The sequence below is a fragment of the Terrapene carolina genome, unplaced genomic scaffold (assembly GCF_002925995.2).
Source record: "Terrapene carolina triunguis isolate 2854851 unplaced genomic scaffold, T_m_triunguis-2.0 Scaffold243, whole genome shotgun sequence".
NCBI classification, from domain to species: domain Eukaryota; kingdom Metazoa; phylum Chordata; order Testudines; family Emydidae; genus Terrapene; species Terrapene triunguis.
Genome location: NW_020664594.1, coordinates 219,696 through 242,202, shown reverse-complemented (window position 1 = coordinate 242,202; position 22,507 = coordinate 219,696).

Below are 22,507 nucleotides of genomic sequence, written 5' to 3'. Positions count from 1 at the left end.
TTTGCCTAGGGCGGCAAAAAAGCCAGAGCTGGCCCTGAATGGCGGTCTAAGTTTCTCTGCAACACGGATGCTAAAAGCCGACAGACACCAAGCAGTCTATGCTGAGAATTCACTGCACCTCTCCCAAAACAGCTGCAGCTGTGGCTGCAGACTATCAAAGGTCAGCCGTGAGCTACCTAGGACCAGGCCTTCTGCAAAAATGCGTCTCCAGATAGATTCCTAGATTTTAAGGCTTGGAAGAGACCATCTGGCAGCAGGTGTGACCTCCCCACTTGATATCTACTAGCTTAGTCCTGCAGGCTGCCAACCTCAGCCTTTTTATATCCAAGTGCATGGACAGGGGTGCCTCACTTAAAACGACTTTTGTGCATTAAGTGTCGTTATACACTTTGCTGTACAGACCCATGAAGCTTCTGTATATGACAGCTTTGCTGGAGGCTGAAGGGAGAGCATCAGCCTTCCCAGAGTAATTCAGAAGAACAACAAATGCCTTCAGTTTGAAGATGTTTTTCAGTTATGGCACATACTTAAGGGTGTCCTGTTGTCTCGGTTTGTCAGATAACGCCACTTGCTGTTGGGTAAATACGCAGGAACTGCACTCTTTGACAACCTCTGATACACGCGGTGCATTATTAAGCTTAGTGCTTCCCCTGCTGTGCTTTCTTACATGACCCAGCAGTGTCTGGATTCAAAGCCCTGTTTGTAAGGCTTCAGCAGAAGGGCAGAGTTAAGGTTGCTCTGGCAACTTGAATTTCCTGGGGTGCATTTTAAAATTCTCAGGGTCACTATTGTTTGCTTATCTTACTTTTAATGGGTTTAAATTTGCTTTTCCCTATTTCCTGACCTATGAAACAGGTCCAGGAAGAGAGCTGAGAGCTAGTCTCACTTCCAGTCGACATGTATACCCCCTCTGCCATGACTTGCCTCCATGACATTCCTTCTGATCTCCACAGACCAGTACCCCACACCTCTGTGTGTGGGTTCCCAACCTGTGGTTCTGGATGAGATCCAGTATTATTATTTCACATGTTAGGAGGGTGCTAGGTGCTTAGTGCAGCAAGGAAGCAGGTTGTGTGGAGTGAGGCACAGGCTGGGTGAACGTTTCCAGCAGTAGGGAAGTGGGATAGGGAAGAACTTGTGCAGCACCTAGCATAATGGACCCTTAATTGGGGCCTTTGTGCTAACTAATAATTCACTTCTGGCTGGCGTCGTAACTTCCCCTCCCTTGTAAACCCTCCTTGATCTCCCACACTAGTGCCCTTTACCTGGCCCAGTCAGATCCTTAGATTAATAGTCAGGCCCCACAGACCATCCCTCAGGATCTCCCATGATTATTGGGGGAGTGCAGTGGGGAGACCAGGGGGCTTGTTTTTGGATGAAGGGTGCAGTGAGGACAGTGTCTCAAGAAAAAGTCCGAGAATAATCTGTGTATATATTTACATATCCCTGCCCCCAGTAACTCCCACAGACTGACTCCTCCTTCTGCTCCTGACTAAGGTCTCTGTGACACAGACATGCCCAAACATGTAGTGGCAGGGATATTACATGTATGTATGACTGTTGTCTTAATATTACACCAAATGGGGTTGTGTGCGATCTCTGCTGAGAGCTAGCTGATTGTCATGGTTATCATGTGCTGGGAATGGTTGTCATGGTTGTCATGCATTGGGAATAGGGTGTCGGGGGGGCGTTGGGCAGGGGGTCAGTGTGGCCCGGGCCTGCCCCCGAAGGGAAGGGGCATGCTGGTAGCGCAGGGCTGGGTGGGCCAGTTTGTGTTTGGCGCAGTGGTTCTCAACCTGTGGCCCAAAGTGGTAAATAGCTTGAGAGCCACTGATCTGGAGTCTAAATCAGTGAGTTCCTGCACTGGGCACCTGCCTTATGCTTTCAGATCTTTGGACCTCAAGCAGGACCCAGTTCATCCTTTCCTTTTGCCTTGTCACATTGTGGGAGCCACTAAAACGCATGCCTCGCTAGGCTCTGTGCCCTCAACCAATCACATACTGTTTTTACTGTGACATTATTGTTTACATGAATGTTATGTCTAAAGTTCTTTAATATGTATCTAACTCATTGACCCAGGAAAGTAATAGAAGTTCTGTGGGCGAGTGTAAATCGAGGTGCTCATACTATTTACCATCTGGCTCTTCTTCTATCAAAGGACATAAACGAGGAGGGGAGAGAGTCAAGGCAGTAACAAGAAATAGATGGCAGCTAGATGGTAAGGAGAGGGTAAGTGAAGTCTCCATCTGAACAGCCAGGGAGAGACATGAATTTTGTGTGCATTAAAGATTGACTTTTCGTCCTGAAGTCTGACCTATATTGTCAGACTAGAGGGGAATTAAAAACTCAAAAGACGTGAAAAAACATTATTTCATGATTTCTGGAACGGGTCTGACTCATGATTTTGGACTTCTGTGTTAACAAAACTGCTGGGAAGTGCTGAGCAGCCGCTGTCTGTTGTAAGCTGCATTGAGGTGTCCAAGCAGGCTCTCCTGGCCCTTGCAATGGGGGCTGGTGCTTTTATTTCTTCCCCTCTTCCTAGCGGAGTGTGGTACACGTTGGGCATTGGCAATGCCGGCCCATCATTATCTATTGCAACGATGTTGGTGCTTACCATGCGAGGAGCATTACGTATCCTACTGGAGGGAGCAGCGTGGTCTCTGGAGTGCCAGTTGTGTGCAAGCAGACAGCTACAGTGTACTTTGTCCCCTTCTGGGGTTGCATGGACCTAAATAATAGGAAATACTTTTTTGATGGACAGTGAGCAGTGTAACCTAGTGGGTAGGGCTTCGAACTGGGAGCCAGGAGTGTCATTATGGTGATATGCAGGTGAGAGCAGGTTGCAGAGAGCTACGCATACACATAAAGTAATGTATTAGTAGTTAAGGGACTTGCTTTGTAGCTTTGGGCAAGTCCCTTACCCTGTGCTTCAGTTTTTCCATGTGTAAAATAGGGATAATAAAACTGACCTTTCATTTTGGAGCGCTTTGAGATCTGTGGGTGAAAAGCACTTTATAAGGGCAAAGTATTATCATCACTTAATGTTGAGTGGGAAAGTTTTCCTGGCATCTGGTGTGGAGGGAAGGAGAAGCTGCTGCAATGGGATTGGAGGAAGGGTCTCCTATTTGTCTCACAACCCCACACAATATTTAGGAAGACTAATTAGTGGTGGTGGGGGGGAGCTAATATCCCATGTACTGCAGGAGGCAGAAACCCGTGTCCCATGAGCAGGAGAGTGAGAGACTGAGAGCTCTGGCCTATGGGGAATGGGAGAGAATGACCAGCTCCAGTGCCTGCCCAAGGTCGGGGCAGGAATTCATCCTTTCTCCCTCCCTCCCTGAGCCTTCAAGAGGAGAGAGGAGATTAGTTGGAAAGGAAAGGAGCGTCTAGATCCGGATGTGAGGATTTGGAGTTCAGGATAAACTCCATTATAAAAGGAAAGTGAAAGGTGGTGGCTCCGTGCCCCTGGATGGCATTTTAGTTGGGTGCCAGTTTCTATAGGGTCACAGAGAAACCAAGTTTAATAATGTTTAATTATTGAATAAATTCATTATGGGAGCACACTCTGCTCCCTTGGCTTTCCAAGCCCATGTGTAGAATTGGGGACAGGACAGCGAAGGTTCAGAGGGAGTGTTCATAGAATCATAGAATATTAGGGTTGGTTGGAAGGGACCTCAGGAGGTCACCTAGTCCAACCCCCTGCTCAAAGCAGGACCACCCTCAACTAAATCATCCCAGCCAGGGCTTTGTCAAGCCGGGCCTTAAAAACCTCTAAGGAAGGAGATTCCACCGCCTCCCTAGGTAACCCATTCCAGTGCTTCACCACCCTCCTAGTGAAAAAGTTTTTCCTAATATCCAACCTAAACCTCCCCCACTGCAACTTGAGACCATTACTCCTTGTTCTGTCATCTGGTACCACTGAGAAAAATCTAGTTCAGAGGTGGGCAAACTACGGCAAACTATGGCCTGTCCCCCGAGCTCCTGGCCCGGGAGGCTAGCCCCCGGCCCCATCCCTGCTGTTCCCCCTCCCCCGCAGCCTCAGCTCACTCCACCGCCGGCCCAATGCTCTGGGCGGCAGGGCTGTGAGCTCCTGGGGCAGCGCAGCTGCGGAGCCCGGCCTGACCCAGTGCTCCGAGCTGCGTGGTGGCGGCGGCCGTGTGGCCCGGCTCCGGCCGGGCGGTGCCGCTGTAGTGCCGCCAGCCACCGGTGCTCCAGGCAGCGCGGTAAGGGGCCAGGGAGCAGGGGGGGTTGGATAGAGGGCAGGGGAGTTCGGGGTGGTGGTCAGGGGGCGGGGGTGTGGATGGTGGTTGGGAGGGGGAACAGGGGATTGAATGGGGGGGCAGGGGTCCCGGGGGGGCAGTCAGGAAGGGGAGGGGTTGGATGGGGCGGCAGGGGGCAGTCAGGGGCAGTGGTTCTGGGGACAGTCAGGGGACAGGGAGAAGGGGTGGTTCGATGAGGCAGGGATCTGGGGCGGGGAGGGGCATCAGGAATGAGAGGAGGGGTTGGATGGGGCAGTCAGGGGCACAGGGAGTGAGGGGGACAGGGAGCGGGGATGTGTGGATGGGGCAGGGGTCCCAGAGGGGCCATCAGGGAACAGGGGGGTTGGATGGGGCAGGAGTCCTGTGGGGTGCAGATAGGAGGTGGGGGCCAGGCCACGACCCCCTCCCCTAACCGGTCCTCCATACAATTTACAAAACCTGATGCGGCCCTCAGGCCAAAAAGTTTGCCCACTCCTGGTCTAGATCCATCCTCTTTGGAACCCCCTTTCAGGTAGTTGAAAGCAGCTATCAAATCCCCCCTCATTCTTCTCTTCTGGAGATTAAACAATCCCAGTTCCCTCAGCCTCTCCTCATAAGTCATGTGCTCCAGCCCCCCTAATCATTTTTGTTGCCCTCTGCTGGACTCTTTCCAATTTTTCCACATCCTTCTTGTAGTGTGTGGCCCAAAACTGGACACAGTCCAGTCTCCCATAGCATTAGGAGGGTCTGTGTGTGAGTAAAGGTGACCTACAGCTAAATGGGAGGGTTCTGTGTCTCTTGGTTCTGTCCCCTCATGTTCCTGCAGAGCCGTAGCTGATGGGGCCAGACCCTGGCGATTTGTGATGGCTACAGATCTGTGTCTGACTCAAAACCCTCTTGAAGCAACAAACTGGATTAGTGAGTGGGCCTCCCTGAGTGTGTTGCTTCTGAAATTTGTATGCACTTTGTATCTATTTCTAGTCCCTTTTGCAGGGTACATGATGTTACCCCCACCCCACCCATGTGTCTCAGTCATCTGTTAATCCTGCATCACCTGGGAACTGCAGCTACAGATGCATCTTGGACTCTGTCACTGTGATAAAGGTACATAAAGCCCCATAAACCTTAAGTCTGATTTGGTTTCTTTAGATCATACCATGTGGACACTGATGAAAGTTTATTAGGTCAGTTCTCAGTCCCACAATATTCTCACTGGCTGGCTCATTGATGGTGTATGTGAATGTGCAAAGGGCCTGTCCGTTTGACAGGAAGTTCGGGTGTTACTGAATTACTCTTTCTTACAATATCTGCTGTTTTACTTAATGAAGTTAGATAACTGATTAAATAACCTCTTGTAAAAAAGCTGTCTTGGGTCATTGGCCAAGCCCCTTTTTAATTTCGTATCCCTCCCAGTTAAATAATGTTGGTATAACTTAGATAATTGAAAAGTATGTTACAGAAAGCAGAGGTGCTCTTCTCTACTGTTTTCAAACCCATTCTTGCTGATTGCTAGTAGTATTTGTTGATGGAACCCCTACAGTTATGGTGATTTCTATTTTTCATGTGTGATTGGAGTTGTACTAAATCATTTTGTCTGTATCAGAAATAGGCCCAAGTAACAATCTCTGGATCCAGATCTGAATTTCAGCTCTCTTCTCTGCACTTTGAGAATGACACATTCAGGGTTTTGATTCAGCGCATTAGAGTTGGTGGTCCAGCAGATCCTAGGGCCACTGCACAGCAGAGGTTGGGGAAAGCTCTGCCCCTGGGTCCCCCTTCCCCCACAGAAGTTCAGTCTTGTTGCCCAGCAGCTCTCAGGGAGGTTTCAGCTCAGTTTCACCCTTTCAAGCCCACAATGAGGTCTCTGATATCAGGGGAGGGAGGTGGGAAGTGAGTTTGCGGCAATCACTTGGCTGTGACCATCTGCCTCTCTATTTTGCTGGGACTCCCTGGGGAATTTCAGATTTAGTGAAAAAAGGCTGATTGGAAGAGAAGCACTAAAGTGAACCCCCGCTGTAACAAAAAAGAGGGATGTACTGGGCTAAAGCTAGAAATGTGGGACTCTCTGGGGGCCTGATAAATTGATTATTTGCTCTGAGACATCTGCGGTTCTGCCTCTGACTGTTTCAGTACAAAGTTCCTTTTGGAAACAGGATGGATGGACAAAGCCCTTCATCTGGGGTCAGAAATTGCAAGTTGTAAAACCTGCCCAGACAGTCCAGTAGACAGAAGCAGAATCGTAAGGTAGCACTGGCGCTTGTACAGCTGAAATGTGGTGGCTCCATCAACTCCCAGTGTGAGAGGAGGGAGAGGGGGAATTCCACCTTGTTGCCTCCTGTTCTCACACAGCAGGTGGAGGGTATCCCCTAAAGGATAGTAGGAAGTAGGGGGTGTTGCACAAAAAGACCAGGTCATCTTCAACTTCTTAGTGCGCTTCCTTCCCATGGGTAATTCATGCAACTCTGACTGGGCCTGGTGTCCCAGGGCATCTGTGGTGTGCCTGTCCAGAGAGCTAAAGGTTTACTAGGTGCTTCTAATGCCACAGGGACTCAGTTGCCTGTATCTTTGCCTTTTGCTTCTAGGTTGAATCTATTGGAATAACACACAGCTTATCCTCAGAGAGCTGGTGAATGCAGAGTGTTTGTGTGTGGGTGTGATCTCCACAACATATTTGCCTGCTGAATACAGTGAGGGGAAAGTGTATGTAAATCTCAGACTCCCATTATCTGTAGTGACACTAATGGAACCCCATGCAATAGCCTAACTCCTGATATATCACTAACCAGGGTAGGGTCGGGGGGGTGGGGTGGGGAAGAACTCACGTGTGCGTGCGTGTGTGGAACTTGTGTGTGTGGGTGAGGGGGAAGCCCATCTGGCATCCCAGTGTGTACTTCAGTCACCTCGGCAAGCTCTTATTTGTAAGCGTGTGTATTTAATTCTGTCCTTTTAAAATTATTTCAGAAAGAGCATGTTAATTAGGAACTAATGTTACAGTAAGAATGAATCAGGTGATTCCTTCCCCTCTCCACCACATGGTGGGAACTATAAAAATACTTTCATGATCTTCTGATGTCTGAGCCACCTCCCTGGGATTGTGCTGCCTGTAACTACCTTGTCTCAGTGAAGAGGCCATAAAGCTTTTTCAGTAGCAGATGTCACTGCTAAAATAGGGGCTGAATTGTCAAGATGTACTTAGAAAGATTAATGGTTTTAAACAGAAGGGTCTCTCCCAAATGCTTCACAACACTTCCTCCCAAGCATCAGGGTTTCAGAAAATGTAAAAGAATGTTGTGAAGGTCTCTTGCATAACTTTTAAAATAATTTATTTAGCATATTGCTCATTCACTCTGCTGGAAGCTTAAAACTGAAATTTGTTTCCTTAACAAAAATGCTATCCTTCTGTTGCAGTTGTCCACTGCTCATGAGTGCTGCATACAATCCCCTGGAGTTGTATGGTTGCTTGTGAGTGCTGTGGTTGTGCACTTTATTACTGAGATGGCATTAACCTGCAAGCTGTGAAGGAACTAGCGAGTATGGCACTGTAGCTGAACTACTAATACAAATATGCAGTTTACCATTAAAAACAGCTTCTATATTGAAAGGACTGGAGGGAGCCAATATACACATCTTTTGTGAAAAGGGTAATCCTGGGAATTATAAACTAATGAGCCTAACAGCAGTACCGGGAAAAATAGTCAAGAAAATCATTAAGAATAGAATTATAAAGTGTCTACCGGAGTATAATGTGATCAGAAATAACGATCACAGCTCTGTACGGGTAATGAGTTAATGCTGCCCAAAGGATTAAGGGGACAGGTAGAGTATTTATAAATATACTAGTGGGAAAAGAAGTAATAGGAAGAAGGTAGGTCCATAATTAACAAAGAAAGGAATGGCATCAATGTTGACTCAGCAAAGGCAGAGATACTGCACTGCTCTTAAAAAATCTTTCAAAGAATTATTTTGGGGAAGTTTTATGGCATGTGTTATACAGGAGATCACACTAGTTAATTATAATGGGCCCTTCTGGCATTGGAATCTATGAATTATGGTCCTGTATTCCTTTATTTTATTTCAGTTTGTGAGTGAATGCCTATCCCAAGCACTGGGCGTCTTTACATAAGTTACAATTCCACTATTTAAAATGGTTTCAGAGTAGCAGCCGTGTTAGTCTGTATCCGCAAAAAGAACAGGAGTTCTTGACGTCTGATTTGTGTCCATTTATTCTTTTACGTAGAGACTGTCTGGTTTGGCCAATGTACATGGCAGAGGGGCATTGCTGGCACAGGATGGCATATATCACATTGGTAGATGTGCAGGTGAACGAGCCTCTGATAGTGTGGCTGATCTGATTAGGTCCTATGATGATGTCCCCTGAATAGATATGTGGACAGAGTTGGCATCGGGCTTTGTTGCAAGGATCGGTTCCTGGGTTAGTGTTTTTGTTGTGTGGTGTGTGGTTGCTGGTGAGTATTTGCTTCAGGTTTGGGGGCTGTCTGTAAGCAAGGACTGGCCTGTCTCCCAAGATCTGTGAGAGTGATGGATTGTCCTTCAGGATAGGTTGTATATCCTTGATGATGCGCTGGAGAGGTTTTAGTTGGGGGCTGAAGGTGACCGCTAGTGACGTTCTGCTACTTTCCTTGTTGGCCTGTTTAGTTAGCCCTCATATTGTGCAAGGTACTTTCTGATTTCATCTGTGGCATCTGACATTAGAACATAAGAATGGCCATACTGGGTCAGACCAAAGGTCCATCTAGCCCAGTATCCTGGCTTCTGACAGTGGCCAATGGCAGATGCCCCAGAGGGAATGAACAGAACAGGGAATCATCAATTGATCCATTTCTTGTCGCCCATTCCCAGCTTCTGGCAAACAGCGGCTAGGGACACCATCCCTGCCCATCCTGGCTAATAGCCATTGATGGACCAATCCTCTATGAACTTACCTAGTTCTTTTTTGAACCCTGTTATAGTCTTGGCCTTCTCAACATCCTCTGGCAAGGAGTCCCACTGGTTGACTGTGCGTTGTGTGAAAAAATACTTCCTTTTGTTTGCCTGCTACTTATTAATTTCATTTGGTTATACCTAGTTTTTGTGTTATGAGAAGGAGTAAATAGCACTTCCTTATTTACTTTCTCCACACCTGTCATGATTTTATAGACTTCAATCATATCCCCCCCTTCGTCGTCTCTTTTCCAAGCTGAAAAGTCCCAGTCTTATTAATCTCTCCTCATATGGCAGCTGTTCCACACCCCTAATCATTTTTGTTACCCTTTTCTGAAACTTTTCCAAGTTCAACATATGTTTTTTGAGATGGGGTGACCACATCTGCACGCAGTATTCAAGATGTGGGCGTACCATGGATTTATATCGATGCAATATGATATTTTCTGTCTTATTATCTATCCCTTTCTTAATGATTCCCAACATTCTGTTTGCTTTTTTGACTGCCGAAGCACATTGAGTGGATGTTTTCAGAGAACTATGCACAATAAGAACGGCCGTACTGGGTCAGACCAAAGGTCCATCCAGCCCAGTATCCTGTCTTCCGACAGTAGCCAATGCCAGGTGCCCCAGAGGGAGTGAACCTAACAGGCAATGATCAAGTGATCTCTCTCCTGCCATCCATCTCCACCCTCTGCCAAACAGAGTCTAGAGACACCATTCCTTACCCATCCTGGCTAATAGCCATTAATGGACTTAACCTCCATGAATTTATCCAGTTCTCTTTTAAACGCTGTTATAGTCCTAGCCTTCACAACCTCCTCAGGTAAGAAGTTCCACAAGTTGACTGTGCTCTGTGTGAAGAAGAACTTCCTTTTGTTTGTTTTAAACCTGCTGCCTATTAATTTCATTTGGTGACCCCTAGTTCTTGTATTATGGGAATAAGTAAATAACTTTTCCTTATCTACTTTCTTCACATCACTCATGATTTTATATACCTCTATCATATGACACCAAGTTCTTTTTCTTGAGTGGTAACAGCCAATTTAGACCCCATCATTTCATGTGTATAGTTGGGATTATGTTTTCTAATGTGCATTATTTTGCATTTATCAACATTGAATTTCATCTGTCATTTTGTTGCCCCGTATCCCAGTTTTGTGAAATCCTTTTGTAGATCTTTGCAGTCTGCCTGGGACTTAACTATCTTGAGCAATTTTGTATCATCTGCAAATTTTTCCAGATCGTTTATGAATATGTGGAATAGGACTGGTCCCGGTTCAGACCCTTGGGGGACACCACTATTTACCCTCTCTCCATTCTGAAAACTGACCATTTATTCCTACCCTTTGTTTCTTATCTTTTAACCAGTTACCAGTCCATGAGCGTTAGTAGTTCTGCAGTTTCACATTTGAGTTCCTTCAGAACTCCTGGGTGAATACCATCTGATCCTGGTGACTTATTACTGTTTAGTTCATCAATTTGTTCCAAAACCTCCTCTAATGACACCTCAACCTGGGACAGTTCCTCAGATTTGTCACCTAAAAAGAATGGCTCAGGTTTGGGAATCTCCCTCACATCCTCAGCCGAAGACCGATGCAAAGCATTCATTTGGTTTCTCCGCAATGGGCTTATCCGTAAATGCTCCTTTAGCATCTCGATCGTCCAGTGGCTCCACTGGTTGTTTAGCAGGCTTCTTGCTTCTGATGTACTTAAAATTTTTTTGCTATTACTTTTTGTGTCTTTGGTTAGCTGTTCTTCAAATTCTTTTTTGGCCTTTCTAATTATATTTTTACACTTCATTTGCCAGAGTTAATGCTCCTTTCTATTTTCCTCACTAGGATTTAACTTCCATTTTTTAAAGGATGCCATTAGACAATCTAGAACTGGAATTTTCCATTATGGAAGGAGACAGGATCCCAGGCTTGAAACACCTTTGGATTTTTTTTTTCTTTTACTGAAATCTGTATGATCCTAGAGATGGGAAATTATTTCACAATAGGCTGAGGCCACCGCCTATCATACTGACCAATATTGTCTTGTTTCCTTGTACTCCCCAGTCTGTCTGTATCCATCTGTTGTCTCTTATGGTTAGATTGTGAGCTTTTCAGAGCAGGGACCGTCTTTTTGTTCTGTGCTGTACAGTGTCCATGACTGGGGCTCCTAGGCATGGTGATAATATAAACAGTAACTAACTGGGAAGAGAGATGTTCTGAGGTGTATGTCGAAAGGCAGCCTTGTCTAGTGGATTGAGCACGGCTGGGGCTCAGGGAATCCTGTTCTCTAAATATAGCTCCACTACCAGCTTCTTCTGTGGCCTTTGCAAAGTCACATTTTCCCTTGCCTAAGTTTCTCCAATTGTCAAATAGGGATAAAATAATCCCCTATCTACTTAACCAGGAAGTTCTGAGGATCAGTTAGCACATGACTATGTGGGCAAATTATGATGCTGCTAAATTACATTAAGGATGAAGCCATTTGGGCCAGGCTGGTAAAGTTGTTGCAGTTCAGGGCCCTCCTGTGTTATTTCACACCCAATATGAAGAAGTCAGAAGATGTAAAACTTGCCGTGTCTGGGGAGATGGCATTAGAGCTGCTGCTGTTTCTAACCCCTCCTTTAGCCTGTGCTGTGTTGTAGTAATTTCTACTAACAGTGTCATAAAGAAGATTGCGGGAAAGAGAGGAAACTCCATTGCAGCCAATATAATGTTTAACAAGGCAGATTCTGAGAGCAAGAACTGCTGTAGTAGGAAGCTGTGTTTATCAGCTGTCAGCAGCTCTGCAGGGGGAACTCCATGCGTGGCATTATTTTTTTAATACCCCTCCATCCCACCGCGGAATACCCACTCCCACCCCCTCCAGCATTGTTTCTTGCATTTTTATCCCACTCCTACCTGCAAAAACCTTACATCCCGCAAGAGGGACAGATTCGCCCATGCTACTAAAAAACCCTCCACCATGGTCGGTTAATATATTATGTGTATAAACTGGGGCTGTCAATTAATCGCAGTTAACACCTGCGATTAACTGAAAGCAAAATTAACATGTTAATTGCATACCTGTGGGGAGGGGCTGAAGCCGGGGCCATCCCTACCCATACGCAAAGTACGCAGCTGTGCAGGGCACAAATTTCCTGGTGCCCTGCGCAGCTGCGTGCTGCTCCAGCCCCTGCCCCACCCCAGCCCCGCCTCTTCCCACCCTTGCTCCGTCCCGGCCCCACTCCATCCCATCCCCAAAGCCCCCGCCCTGCTCTACCCCTGCCCCGCCCCTTCGTAGCCCCTGCGTAGGGCCCTAGAATAGCTAGGGATGGCCCTGGCTGAAGCTCCAGCCCACAGCTCTGGAGCGGGGGGGTGGAACCTGAAGAAGCCGCAGCTCTGGAGGCGGCGGAGGGGCCGGAGCAGCCCCAGCCCGCTGGAGCCCCGTGTCCCGAGGGGGGCTGGAGCCCTGTGCCCTGACTCTATATTTGAAAATATAGAAAACCACAAAAATATTTAAATAAATGATATTCTAATATTGTTTAACAGTGCAATTAAAACTGTGATTAATTGCTATTAATATTTTTAATCACTTGATAGCTGTAATATAAACAGAATTCAGACAGTTTTTACTACTAAAAGAATAAAACAAGTTTTGCTTAAACCATGTAAAAAATACTTTAACTCCTGTTAGAAAGAGATTGGATGTCTATTACATTCCTTGCTTAAATTTAAGCATTAAAATTTTTAAAGTGTTTTCCTGCAAATTACTGCAATCTGTTTTTTTTGCCCACCCAACCCCACCCACAACAAAATACATTTTACCTGCTCCTGACATTATGGCAGTGGGACCCGTGGGATCTGAGTCCTGCTTCAGGGCTCCGGTTCCATGCTGCTGTCACCTGTGGAGAGTCTTTCTTTCTCTCCCCCCTTTTTCTCTCCCCTGCTTTCATTTCCTTGGTTTGGGAAGAGATTTAGTAGGAGGAGTTGTGCTGCTTTCTTTATCCCTTGCTTTTATGGGATGGACAGCTGCACTGGTGTCTCCTTCTTACTGTTCTCTTCAGCCTGTGGTACCGTAACAAGGAGCGGCCACACAGAAGGCTTGATCTGTGCGGGCAAAAGCCAGGGATCCTCCTATTAAGCAGGGTGGAGGTGCTCTCTGCATGCCTCTCTCAGTCCAAGTAGGAGGTCTGTCCTGTCTTGGGGTAGGGGATTGAAGCCATGGATGTACTGGAGGCGGTGTCTTAGGTTGGCTGGCAGGAGTTTGGTATTTTTTCCCCCTCTAGAGCTTTTTATTAGGCTTTCCCTTGTCAGCTCTTCCTCTGACTGTTCCAGCTGATCATAGTGTGTATAGCAGCAGAGGTGCCTTGAGAGATAGCGGTTCTGCTAGCATACACAGAATCATAGAAGATTAGGGTTGGAAGAGACCTCAGGAAGTCATCTAGTCCAATCCCCTGTTCAAAGCAGGACCAATTCCCAACTAAATCATCCCAGCCAGGGCTTTGTCAAGCCGGGCCTTAAAAACCTCTAAGGATGGAGATTATACCATCTCCCTAGGTAACCCATTCCAGTGCTTCACCACCCTCCTAGTGAAATAGTGTTTCCTAATATCCAACCTAGACCTCCCCCACTGCAACTTGAGACCATTGCTGCTTGTTCTGTCATCTGCCACCATTGAGAACAACCGAGCTCCATCCTCTTTGGAGCCCCCCTTCAGGTAGTTGAAGGCTGCTATCAAATCCCCCCGCCCCACTCTTCTCTTCTGCAGACTAAACAAGCCCAGTTCCCTCAGCCTCTCCTCGTAAATCATGTGCCCCAGCCCCCTGATCTTTTCCATTGCCCTCCGCTGGACTCTCTCCGATTTGTCCACATCCTTTCTGTAATGGGGGGCCCAAAACTGGATGCAATACTCCAGATGTGGCCTCACCAGTGCCGAATAGAGGGGAATAATCACTTTCCTCAATCTGCTGGCAATGCTCCTACTAATGCAGCCCAATATGCCATTGGCCTTCTTGGCAACGAGGGCACACTGCTGACTCTCATCCAGATTCTCATCAACTGTAATCCCCAGGTCCTTTTCTGCAGAACTGCTTCTTAGCCAGTCAGTCCCCAGCCTGTAGCGGTGCATGGGATTCTTCCATCCTAAGTGCAGGACTCTGCACTTGTCCTTGTTGAACCTTATCAGATTTCTTTTGGCCCAATCTTCCAATTTGTCTAGGTCACTCTGGACCCTATCCCTACCCTCCAGCGTATCTACCTCTCCCCCCAGTTTAGTGACATCTGCAAACTGCTGAGGGTGCAGTCCATCCCATCATCCAGATCATTAATAAAGATGTTGAACAAAACCAGCCCCAGGACCGACCCCTGCGGTACTCCGCTTGACACCGGCTGCCAACTAGACATCGAGCTATTGATAACTACCCATTGAGCCCAACAATCTAGCCAGCTTTCTATCCACTTTATAGTCCATTCATCCAATCCATACTTTTTTAACTTGCTGGCAAAAATACAGTGGGAGACCGTATCAAAAGCTTTGCTAAAGTCAATATACACCTCTACCCCGATATAACGCTGTCCTCGGGAGCCAAAAAATCTTACTGCATTATAGGTGAAACCGTGTTATATTGAACTTGCTTTGATCTGCCGGAGTGCACAGCCCCACCCCTCTGGAGCACTGCTTTACCACGTTATATCCGAATTCGTGTTATATCGGGGTAGAGGTGTATATCACATCCACTTTTTTCCTCATATCCACAGAGCCAGTTATGTCATCATAGAAGGCAATCAGGTTGGTCAGGCATGACTTGCCCTTGGTGAATCCATGTTGACTGTTCCTGATCACTTTACTCTCCTCCAAGTGCTTCAAAATGGTTTCCTTGAGGACCTGCTCCATGATTTTTCCAGAGACTGAGGTGAGACTGACTGGTCTGTAGTTTCCCGGGTTCTCCTTCTTCCCTTTTTTAAAGATGGGCACTATATTTGCCTTTTTCCAATTATCCGGGACCTCTCCTGATCGCCACGAGTTTTCAAAGATACTGGCCAATGGCTCTGCAATCACATCAGCCAATTCCCTCAGCACCCTCGGATGCGTTAGATCTGGACCCATGGACTTGTGCATGTCCAGCTTTTCTAAATAGTCCTTAACCTGTTCTCTCACCACTAAAGGCTGCTCACCTCCTCTCCATACTGTGCTGCCCAGTGCAGCAGTGTGGGAGCTGCCCTTGTCTGTGAAGACCGAGGCAAAAAAAGCATTGAGTACTTCAGCTTTTTCCACATCACCTGTCACTAGGTTGCCTCCCCCGTTCATTAAGGGTCCCACACTTTCCCTGACCTTTTTCTTGTTGCTAACATACCCGTAGAAACTCTTCTTGTTACCCTTCACATCCCTTGTTAGCTGCAACTCCAGTTTTGTTTTGGCCTTCCTGATTACACCCCTGTATGCTTGAGCAATATTTTTATACTCCTCCCTAGTCATTTGTCCAAGTTTCCACTTCTGCTAAGCTTCCTTTTTGAGTTTAAGATCACTGAAGATTTTACTGTTAAGCCAAGCTGGTCGCCTGCCATATTTGCTATTCTTTCTCCACATCAAGATGGTTTATTCCTGCGCCCTCAGTAAGGCTTCTTTAAAATACAGCCAGCTTTCCTGGACTCCTTTCCCCCTCAGATTAGCCTCCCAGGGGATCCAGCCCAGTAGTTCCTTAAGGGAGTCAAAGTCTGCTTTTCTGAAGTCCATGGGGCAATAGGTCAGCTAGCCTATGCACACTTTCAGATTGCTACATATACTCCTAGGGAGACCTTTGACTGTAGCTTTCTTCTCTTTCCCTGTGTCAGAGGGTGTCCTCCAAAGCTGCATTCTTGGCTCCGCTGCTCTTCTTTCTCCGCTCTGTCTCTAGATGCTCTGATTCACAAATGCCATTTTAATGGTGGTGACTCACAAATCTACCTCTCTGCCAAAGATCTGGTTACCTCCATGCAAAGCTGCCTCTCAGGTTGTCTTTCTGACATCTCCACTTGGATGGCCAAATAGCAACTTAAGTTTAATATGGCGAAAAGTGATTTTTTAAAATTTTCCCTCCCCTCTCCCAAACCTCCCCTCTCTCTAATTTCTCTGTGACAATGGGAAACACCACCATCTGCCTAGACATACAGGCCTGTAATCTGATTTGTTCTTCTGGCTTGACCCATGTAGCCAGGTTGTGTCCAAGTCTTGTCGCTTCTATTTACATATTATTTAAAGATGCAGCCTTTTCTGTCTGTCCAGACTGCCTGGGCTCTTGGTCAGGTATCATCTTGTACCTCAGCTCCTGTAATCTGCTCCCTGGCCTACATGTCAGCCACGTTGCCCCCTCAGGTTCATTCATAACTTTCCTGCCATTATCATCTTCCTGCCTCACTGCTCCAACCACATCACCCCATCTTTGTGTCACTCCACTGGCTCTGTCCTCTACCGCTCAAACACAAGCTCCTCCTGGTCTTTGCATTTGAGGCCCTTCACTCTGTAGCCCCACCCAGTCTATCGGATCTAGTTTAAATTGTCAACCCTACCGTTACTCTGTTAATGATGGCAGCCCTGATCGCTGACCTGTCCTATTTCTCCCTCCAGTACCTCCACACTTTCTCCCATGTTGCTCCCTTGTGCATGGGAAAATCTCCTATCAGAGTGGTCAAGCTGCTGCCTTAGTCTCCTCTAAATCTGTTCTTGAAACCTGCCTTTCCTTTGACGTTTACAGATCTCTCCCATTAGACCAGTGGTGGACTAAGTTACTTCTGCATTGCTGCATAACTCTGTTCACACCACTGTTACTTCATCCTCCCAACCCACCCCCATCTTATCTGTCTGTTTCGTCCACCTGTTGCATTTTATCTGACATAGCTTTTGAGCTCACTGGGCCAGGAACTGCTGTCTGTGTTACTTGTCTGTATAGCAATGAGCACAGTGGGGTCCTGAACCTTGACTGGGGTTCCTGGGCGTACAAGAATATAAACGATAAGCTATAATCAGGCTTTTCTCACTATTTATCTCCCAGCTTCCTCTCTCCTCCACCTTTTATTCCTTGGATGGAAGGCAGGCAGGGCAGATTCAGGGATTCTACTTAAACATTAATGTTGGGTATTCCCCCCATAGATACTTAATCACAGCTGGGAACACCCCTCCCCCAAAAGACACTTCTTCATTCCTGTCCTTGTCTGCTCTTCATTGACTAGGACACATGGAAAGAGTTGTCCAGACAACTATAGAATGGCCCATAAAACTTAAATGTTTCACAAATGTGTGTATTTTATGCCAGCAACTTAAAGAAGTATGGACTGCATGAATGGACTATAAGGTTGATAGAAAGCTGGCTAGATCATTGGGCTCAACGGGTAATGATCTTTGGCTCCATGTCTAGTTGGCAGCCGGTATCAAGTGGAGTGCCCCAAGGGTCGGTCCTGGGGCTGGTTTTGTTCAATATCTTCATTAATGATCTGGAGGATGGCGTGGACTGCACCCTCAGCAAGTTTGCAGATGACACTAAACTTGGAGGAGTGGTAGATACGCTGGAGGGTAGGGATAGGATACAGAGGGACCTAGACAAATTAGAAGATTTGGCCAAAAGAAATCTGATGAGGTTCAACAAGGACAAGTGCAGAATCCTGCACTTAGGACGGAAGAATCCCATTCACTGCTACAGACTAGGGACTGAGTGGCTAGGCAGCAGTTCTGCAGAAAAGGACCTAGGGGTTACGATGGACGAGAAGCTGGATATGAGTTAACAGTGTTCCATGGTTGCCAAGAAGGCTAACGGCATTTTGGGCTGTATAAGTAGGAGCATTGCCAGCAGATCGAGGGATGTGATTGTGCCCCTCTATTTGGCATTGGTGAGGTCTCATCTGGAGTACTGTGTCCAGTTTTGGGCCCCACACTACAAGAAGGATGTGGAAAAACTGGAAAGAGTCCAGCGGAGGGCAACAAAAACGATTAGGGGGCTGGAGCACATGAGTTATGAGGAGAGGCTGAGGGAACTGGGATTGTTTAGTCTGCAGAAGAGAAGAATGAGGGAGGATTTGATAGCTGCTTTCAAGTACCTGAAGGGGGGTTCCAAAGAGGATGGATCTAGACTGTTCTCAGTGGTAGCAGATGACAGAACAAGGAGTAATGGTCTCAAGTTGCAGTGGGGGAGGTTTAGGTTGAATATTAGGAAAAACTTTTTCACCAGGAGGGTGGTGAATCACTGGAATGGGTTACCTAGGGAGGTGGTGGAATCTCCTTCCTTAGAGGTTTTTAAGGCCCGGCTTGACAAAGCCCTGGCTGGGATGATTTAGTTGGGGATTGGTCCTGCTTTGAGCAGGGGGTTGGTCTAGATGACCTCCTGAGGTCCCTTCCAACCCTGATATTCTATGATTCTATGGTTTTATGCAAACTGTTCTGCTAAATTCAGGACTGTTTTGGGAGAGATTGTTTGAGCTATTTAAGATTCTACACCGTATACTGGACCACCAGCTCTGCTATAGTTAAGGTTGAGAACTCTTTTCTGTTTAAAGGATGGCTCTACTAAGTGCTCTAACTAAAATTCATATGTTTATGTGGATTGTCTTGAAATTTGCTGTTCCGCATGGGGATTCAGTGTAGGTTTAGTGACCCAGATTTGGTGTAATTTGAGCAAGCAACCTATTTTAAAATGGAGCTGATACATTTATGAACAGGATTATATGATGGCATTTCCTGTGATAGCTGGGGACTGGACTCCATGACTCAGGAGGCCCCTTCCACTCCAGGGTTCCTATGAGATGCATCACCCTCCAACCCCCCACAAAAATACCAGCATTTCACAAAATCCACATTCTGCCAATGTTTTCTGCACACAGGCTCAAATCATGGCTCTGATTGTCTCCCAACTGAAATCAGTCGCTCAGTATTTATCTCAGCTAGTGCATGGCACCCACTGCCCCTTGGGGGAGTCAATATTGAAAACATTATTAAAAGAAGAGCAAGGCTGTCTAGGACAGTACTTGTTAACCACTGGCACATTAAGAGGTTGCAACACCTATGTGCAGAAAGGCTAGCTAAGAGCATTTTCAGCCAGCCTGTTTGCATATGACCAAATTGGCTCAAGGGGACATGTGGCCAGTGAATCTGAGCTATATCCATGCACTGTAAATTCAAACCCTCATCTGGGCAGAAAGCAGAACAATCTGCAGGCATGTTGCTACTATCTGCCTATGTCAAGGGTTTTTTTACTTTTTGGAAATGTAATCGGAGTACAGCAGGTAAGGGGCTTGAACTATTTTCTGAAAGATAAATTACACACGCTCTATGCAGAGATGTGAGAATGATTGCATGTTGCTACTTTTCCACCGGGGAACCAGCATTGATTAATCAATTAATATTGATTAATTAGAGGGAAGATGAAAGAGAATTAGGATAATATAATCATGTTTCTTGAAAAATGGAACTGAGTCAAGGAGCTCCTGATTCAGAGCTTCTTAATACAAGGACGAAGTCTCCTGTGCCCCGCTAAGGACACACATTACATCAGCGCTGAAATAAGGCAAAATGCATCCCTTGAGGTACACATGCACCTGTTTCCTTTCATCACACACATGGGGGGAGGAGAGGCAGCACAAGAAGACAGAGGTGCTCAAGCCCCCCCTCCCTGGGGGGGGCACAGGCCTGCACAGATCACAATCACAGCTCTGCCAAACAGTTCCAGCTAATCCCTACACCATTCAGTACAGCTACACCCAACACTGAATGCAGCTGGACTGCATGCAGATAATTCCCAGTGGTTATTGCAAGTTCCAGTGGGGCAGAGTTAAGGTTGCATTGGTGCGTACCTTAGCTAGTTATTTCCTGGTTTTCAGAGGTTTGAATTTTGCTGAACTCGTCATTCTGGAAAGGCATGAAATACCACTGAGCATCCTTAATTCTGAGCTAACCAAGGGTTTTGTCAGTAGATATATTTCAGGGCCCTGATTCAGCAAAACACTTAAGCATGTGCACAAGTAGAGTTTTTACCCTCAAAAGGGAGGAGAGCCAGAGTCTTCATAAAGTCCACTAAGGACTTTGCTGTTGATTCATTTACATGGAAGGCACTCAGATGCTATGGTTATGGTGAATAAAACCCTAGGAAGAGAGGTTAACTCCCAGTACTTAAGCATGTGCTTTGCTAAATAGTTGTCAATTTTTATTTTTATTTCATAACATGAGTGGTAATGATCAGTTTTGCTAAGTTTGTCCAAGAGTTTCCATTCTAACCCACTCTTTTCAGTGCTCATTGCTTCCCACAATTTTTTATATTAAAAGGGGACTTTCTAAGGTTTGGCCTCTGTCACAAATTGAGTTATCTTTTTCTGCAAGGTGAGTAAAAATAGTTCAGCCATTGTTTAACGTAAGGAGTGTGTGTGTGTGTACACTAATTTCCCCAATATTAAAAAATAATTCATGCAACTTTTTATTTTAAACAGCTGTAGCTCTGAAACAGCTGGGGTACAATGCTGAAATTCAGCCGGGGAATAAGAGAGTGTTCCAGAAAAATGGCTTTGACTTCTCTACGTTATGACGCATTGAAAATAGCACTCCATGTATACAGTACATTTTGTATACTTCTTAGCTGTTAAAATGTACACATAGCTTAAGAACTTCAAGCTGTGTCATGAAAAATTTAGTGAAAGTGTGCAGTGAATAATGGGGAGCTTTGCGGAAGCCCTCCTTTCCTGTGCATTTTATCTGGTTTAAACTCCACAACTAATATGTGCAGGACAGGAAGAGAAGGGCTCTCTCCTGCAAACCTGTTAAGGTGTGTGGGATTCATCATTCTGCTGGCAGGTAGTCAAATGCTTTCACACTATGGAATTTCTTTTCATTAACTTTTTGCTTTTGGAAACTCCTCAGATGTTCCATTTAAAAAAAAAAAGACACTTTGGTAAGACACTATTGTTAATTTTAACTCTGCCTGCTTATGTGTATGCATTGTGATAAGTCTTTGTTCTTTTTTTTAAGAAATAACTTCAAACTTGTTTCTATGGCTTTAGGTGCAGATGAATAGCACCTTCTACTTCTGTCTACTATTCTGTGTGTGACAGACAAATAGAGTCCATTATAGTAATTTATATGAAAATTGTACAGTAAGCTGTTATACAGTATATTATAGATTAAGCATAACAACAAAGAGGAATAGCAAGAATTTTTGGCATATATAAGTCACCTAAATTTGCCACTAAGCCAACTTTACAGTTAACTGTTTCGTTCCCTGAAGTGCTGTTTGAAAATAAATTGTAAACAAATAGCTGCTGACTGAAATATTAAAATACAGACCTTTAGGAAATAGGAGCCTATCATATAAAAGTGTCAGTACAGAAACGCTGATCTGTTGTGACAATGAAGACAAGTATGCAAAAATTGGGAAAAAAGCTATATAAATGCTTCACGTGGGTATCTAAAGCTGTGGAATATGTTCTTAGGATAGGATATGATTAATAACATGATCGTGTAAGTAAAGCTTGTGTCATAGTTGTGTAGACTCATGGGGCTGGGGGCACTGTAAAGGCACGAGCAACCTTAACACTGGTATGTGCTGACTGCAAAGTGATTAACCATGCCAATGTAACTGTAGTCAGGTGGTGGTCGTCCCTCCCCCTTTGGGTAGGAGGGAGGCTACGCTGCCTCACTGCGTTGTCGGGATCTCGGCCTAGTATTGGGGAAATTAGCAGTTTGGCGTTAGTATCCCAATGGGCCTAACGGGGTTGAGTTCCCAGATAGGCAGCTAGCTTCGGCCTGTTATGCGGGAGCAGGTTCTCCCAGGAGTCAGTATGTCTTGCCCCAAGACGAACAAGGTCAGCTCCCAGACTACTGCACTGGGCAGCACAGTATGGGAGGAGGTGAACAGCCCTCTGTGGAGAAAGAAGTGGTTCAGGACTATTTAGAAAAACTGGATGAGCACAAGTCCATGGGGCCAGATGCGCTGCATCCGAGGGTGCTAAAGGTGTTGGCGGATGAGATTGCAGAGCCGTTGGCCATTATATTTGAAAACTCATGGCGATCGGGCGAGGTCCCGGGTGACTGGAAAAAAGCTAATGTAGTGCCCATCTTTAAAAGAGGGAAGGAGGAGGATCTGGGGAACTACAGGCCAGTCAGCCTCACCTCAGTCCCTGGAAAAATCATGGAGCAGGTCCACAAGGAATCAATTTTGAAGCACTTGGAGGAGAGGAAAGTGATCAGGAATAGTCAACATGGATTCACCATGGGCATGTCATGCCTGACTAACCTGATTGCCTTCTATGATGAGATAACTGGCTCTGTGAATGAGGGGAAAGCAGTGGATGTGTTATTCCTTGACTTTAGGAAAGCTTTTGATACGGTCTCCCACAGTATTC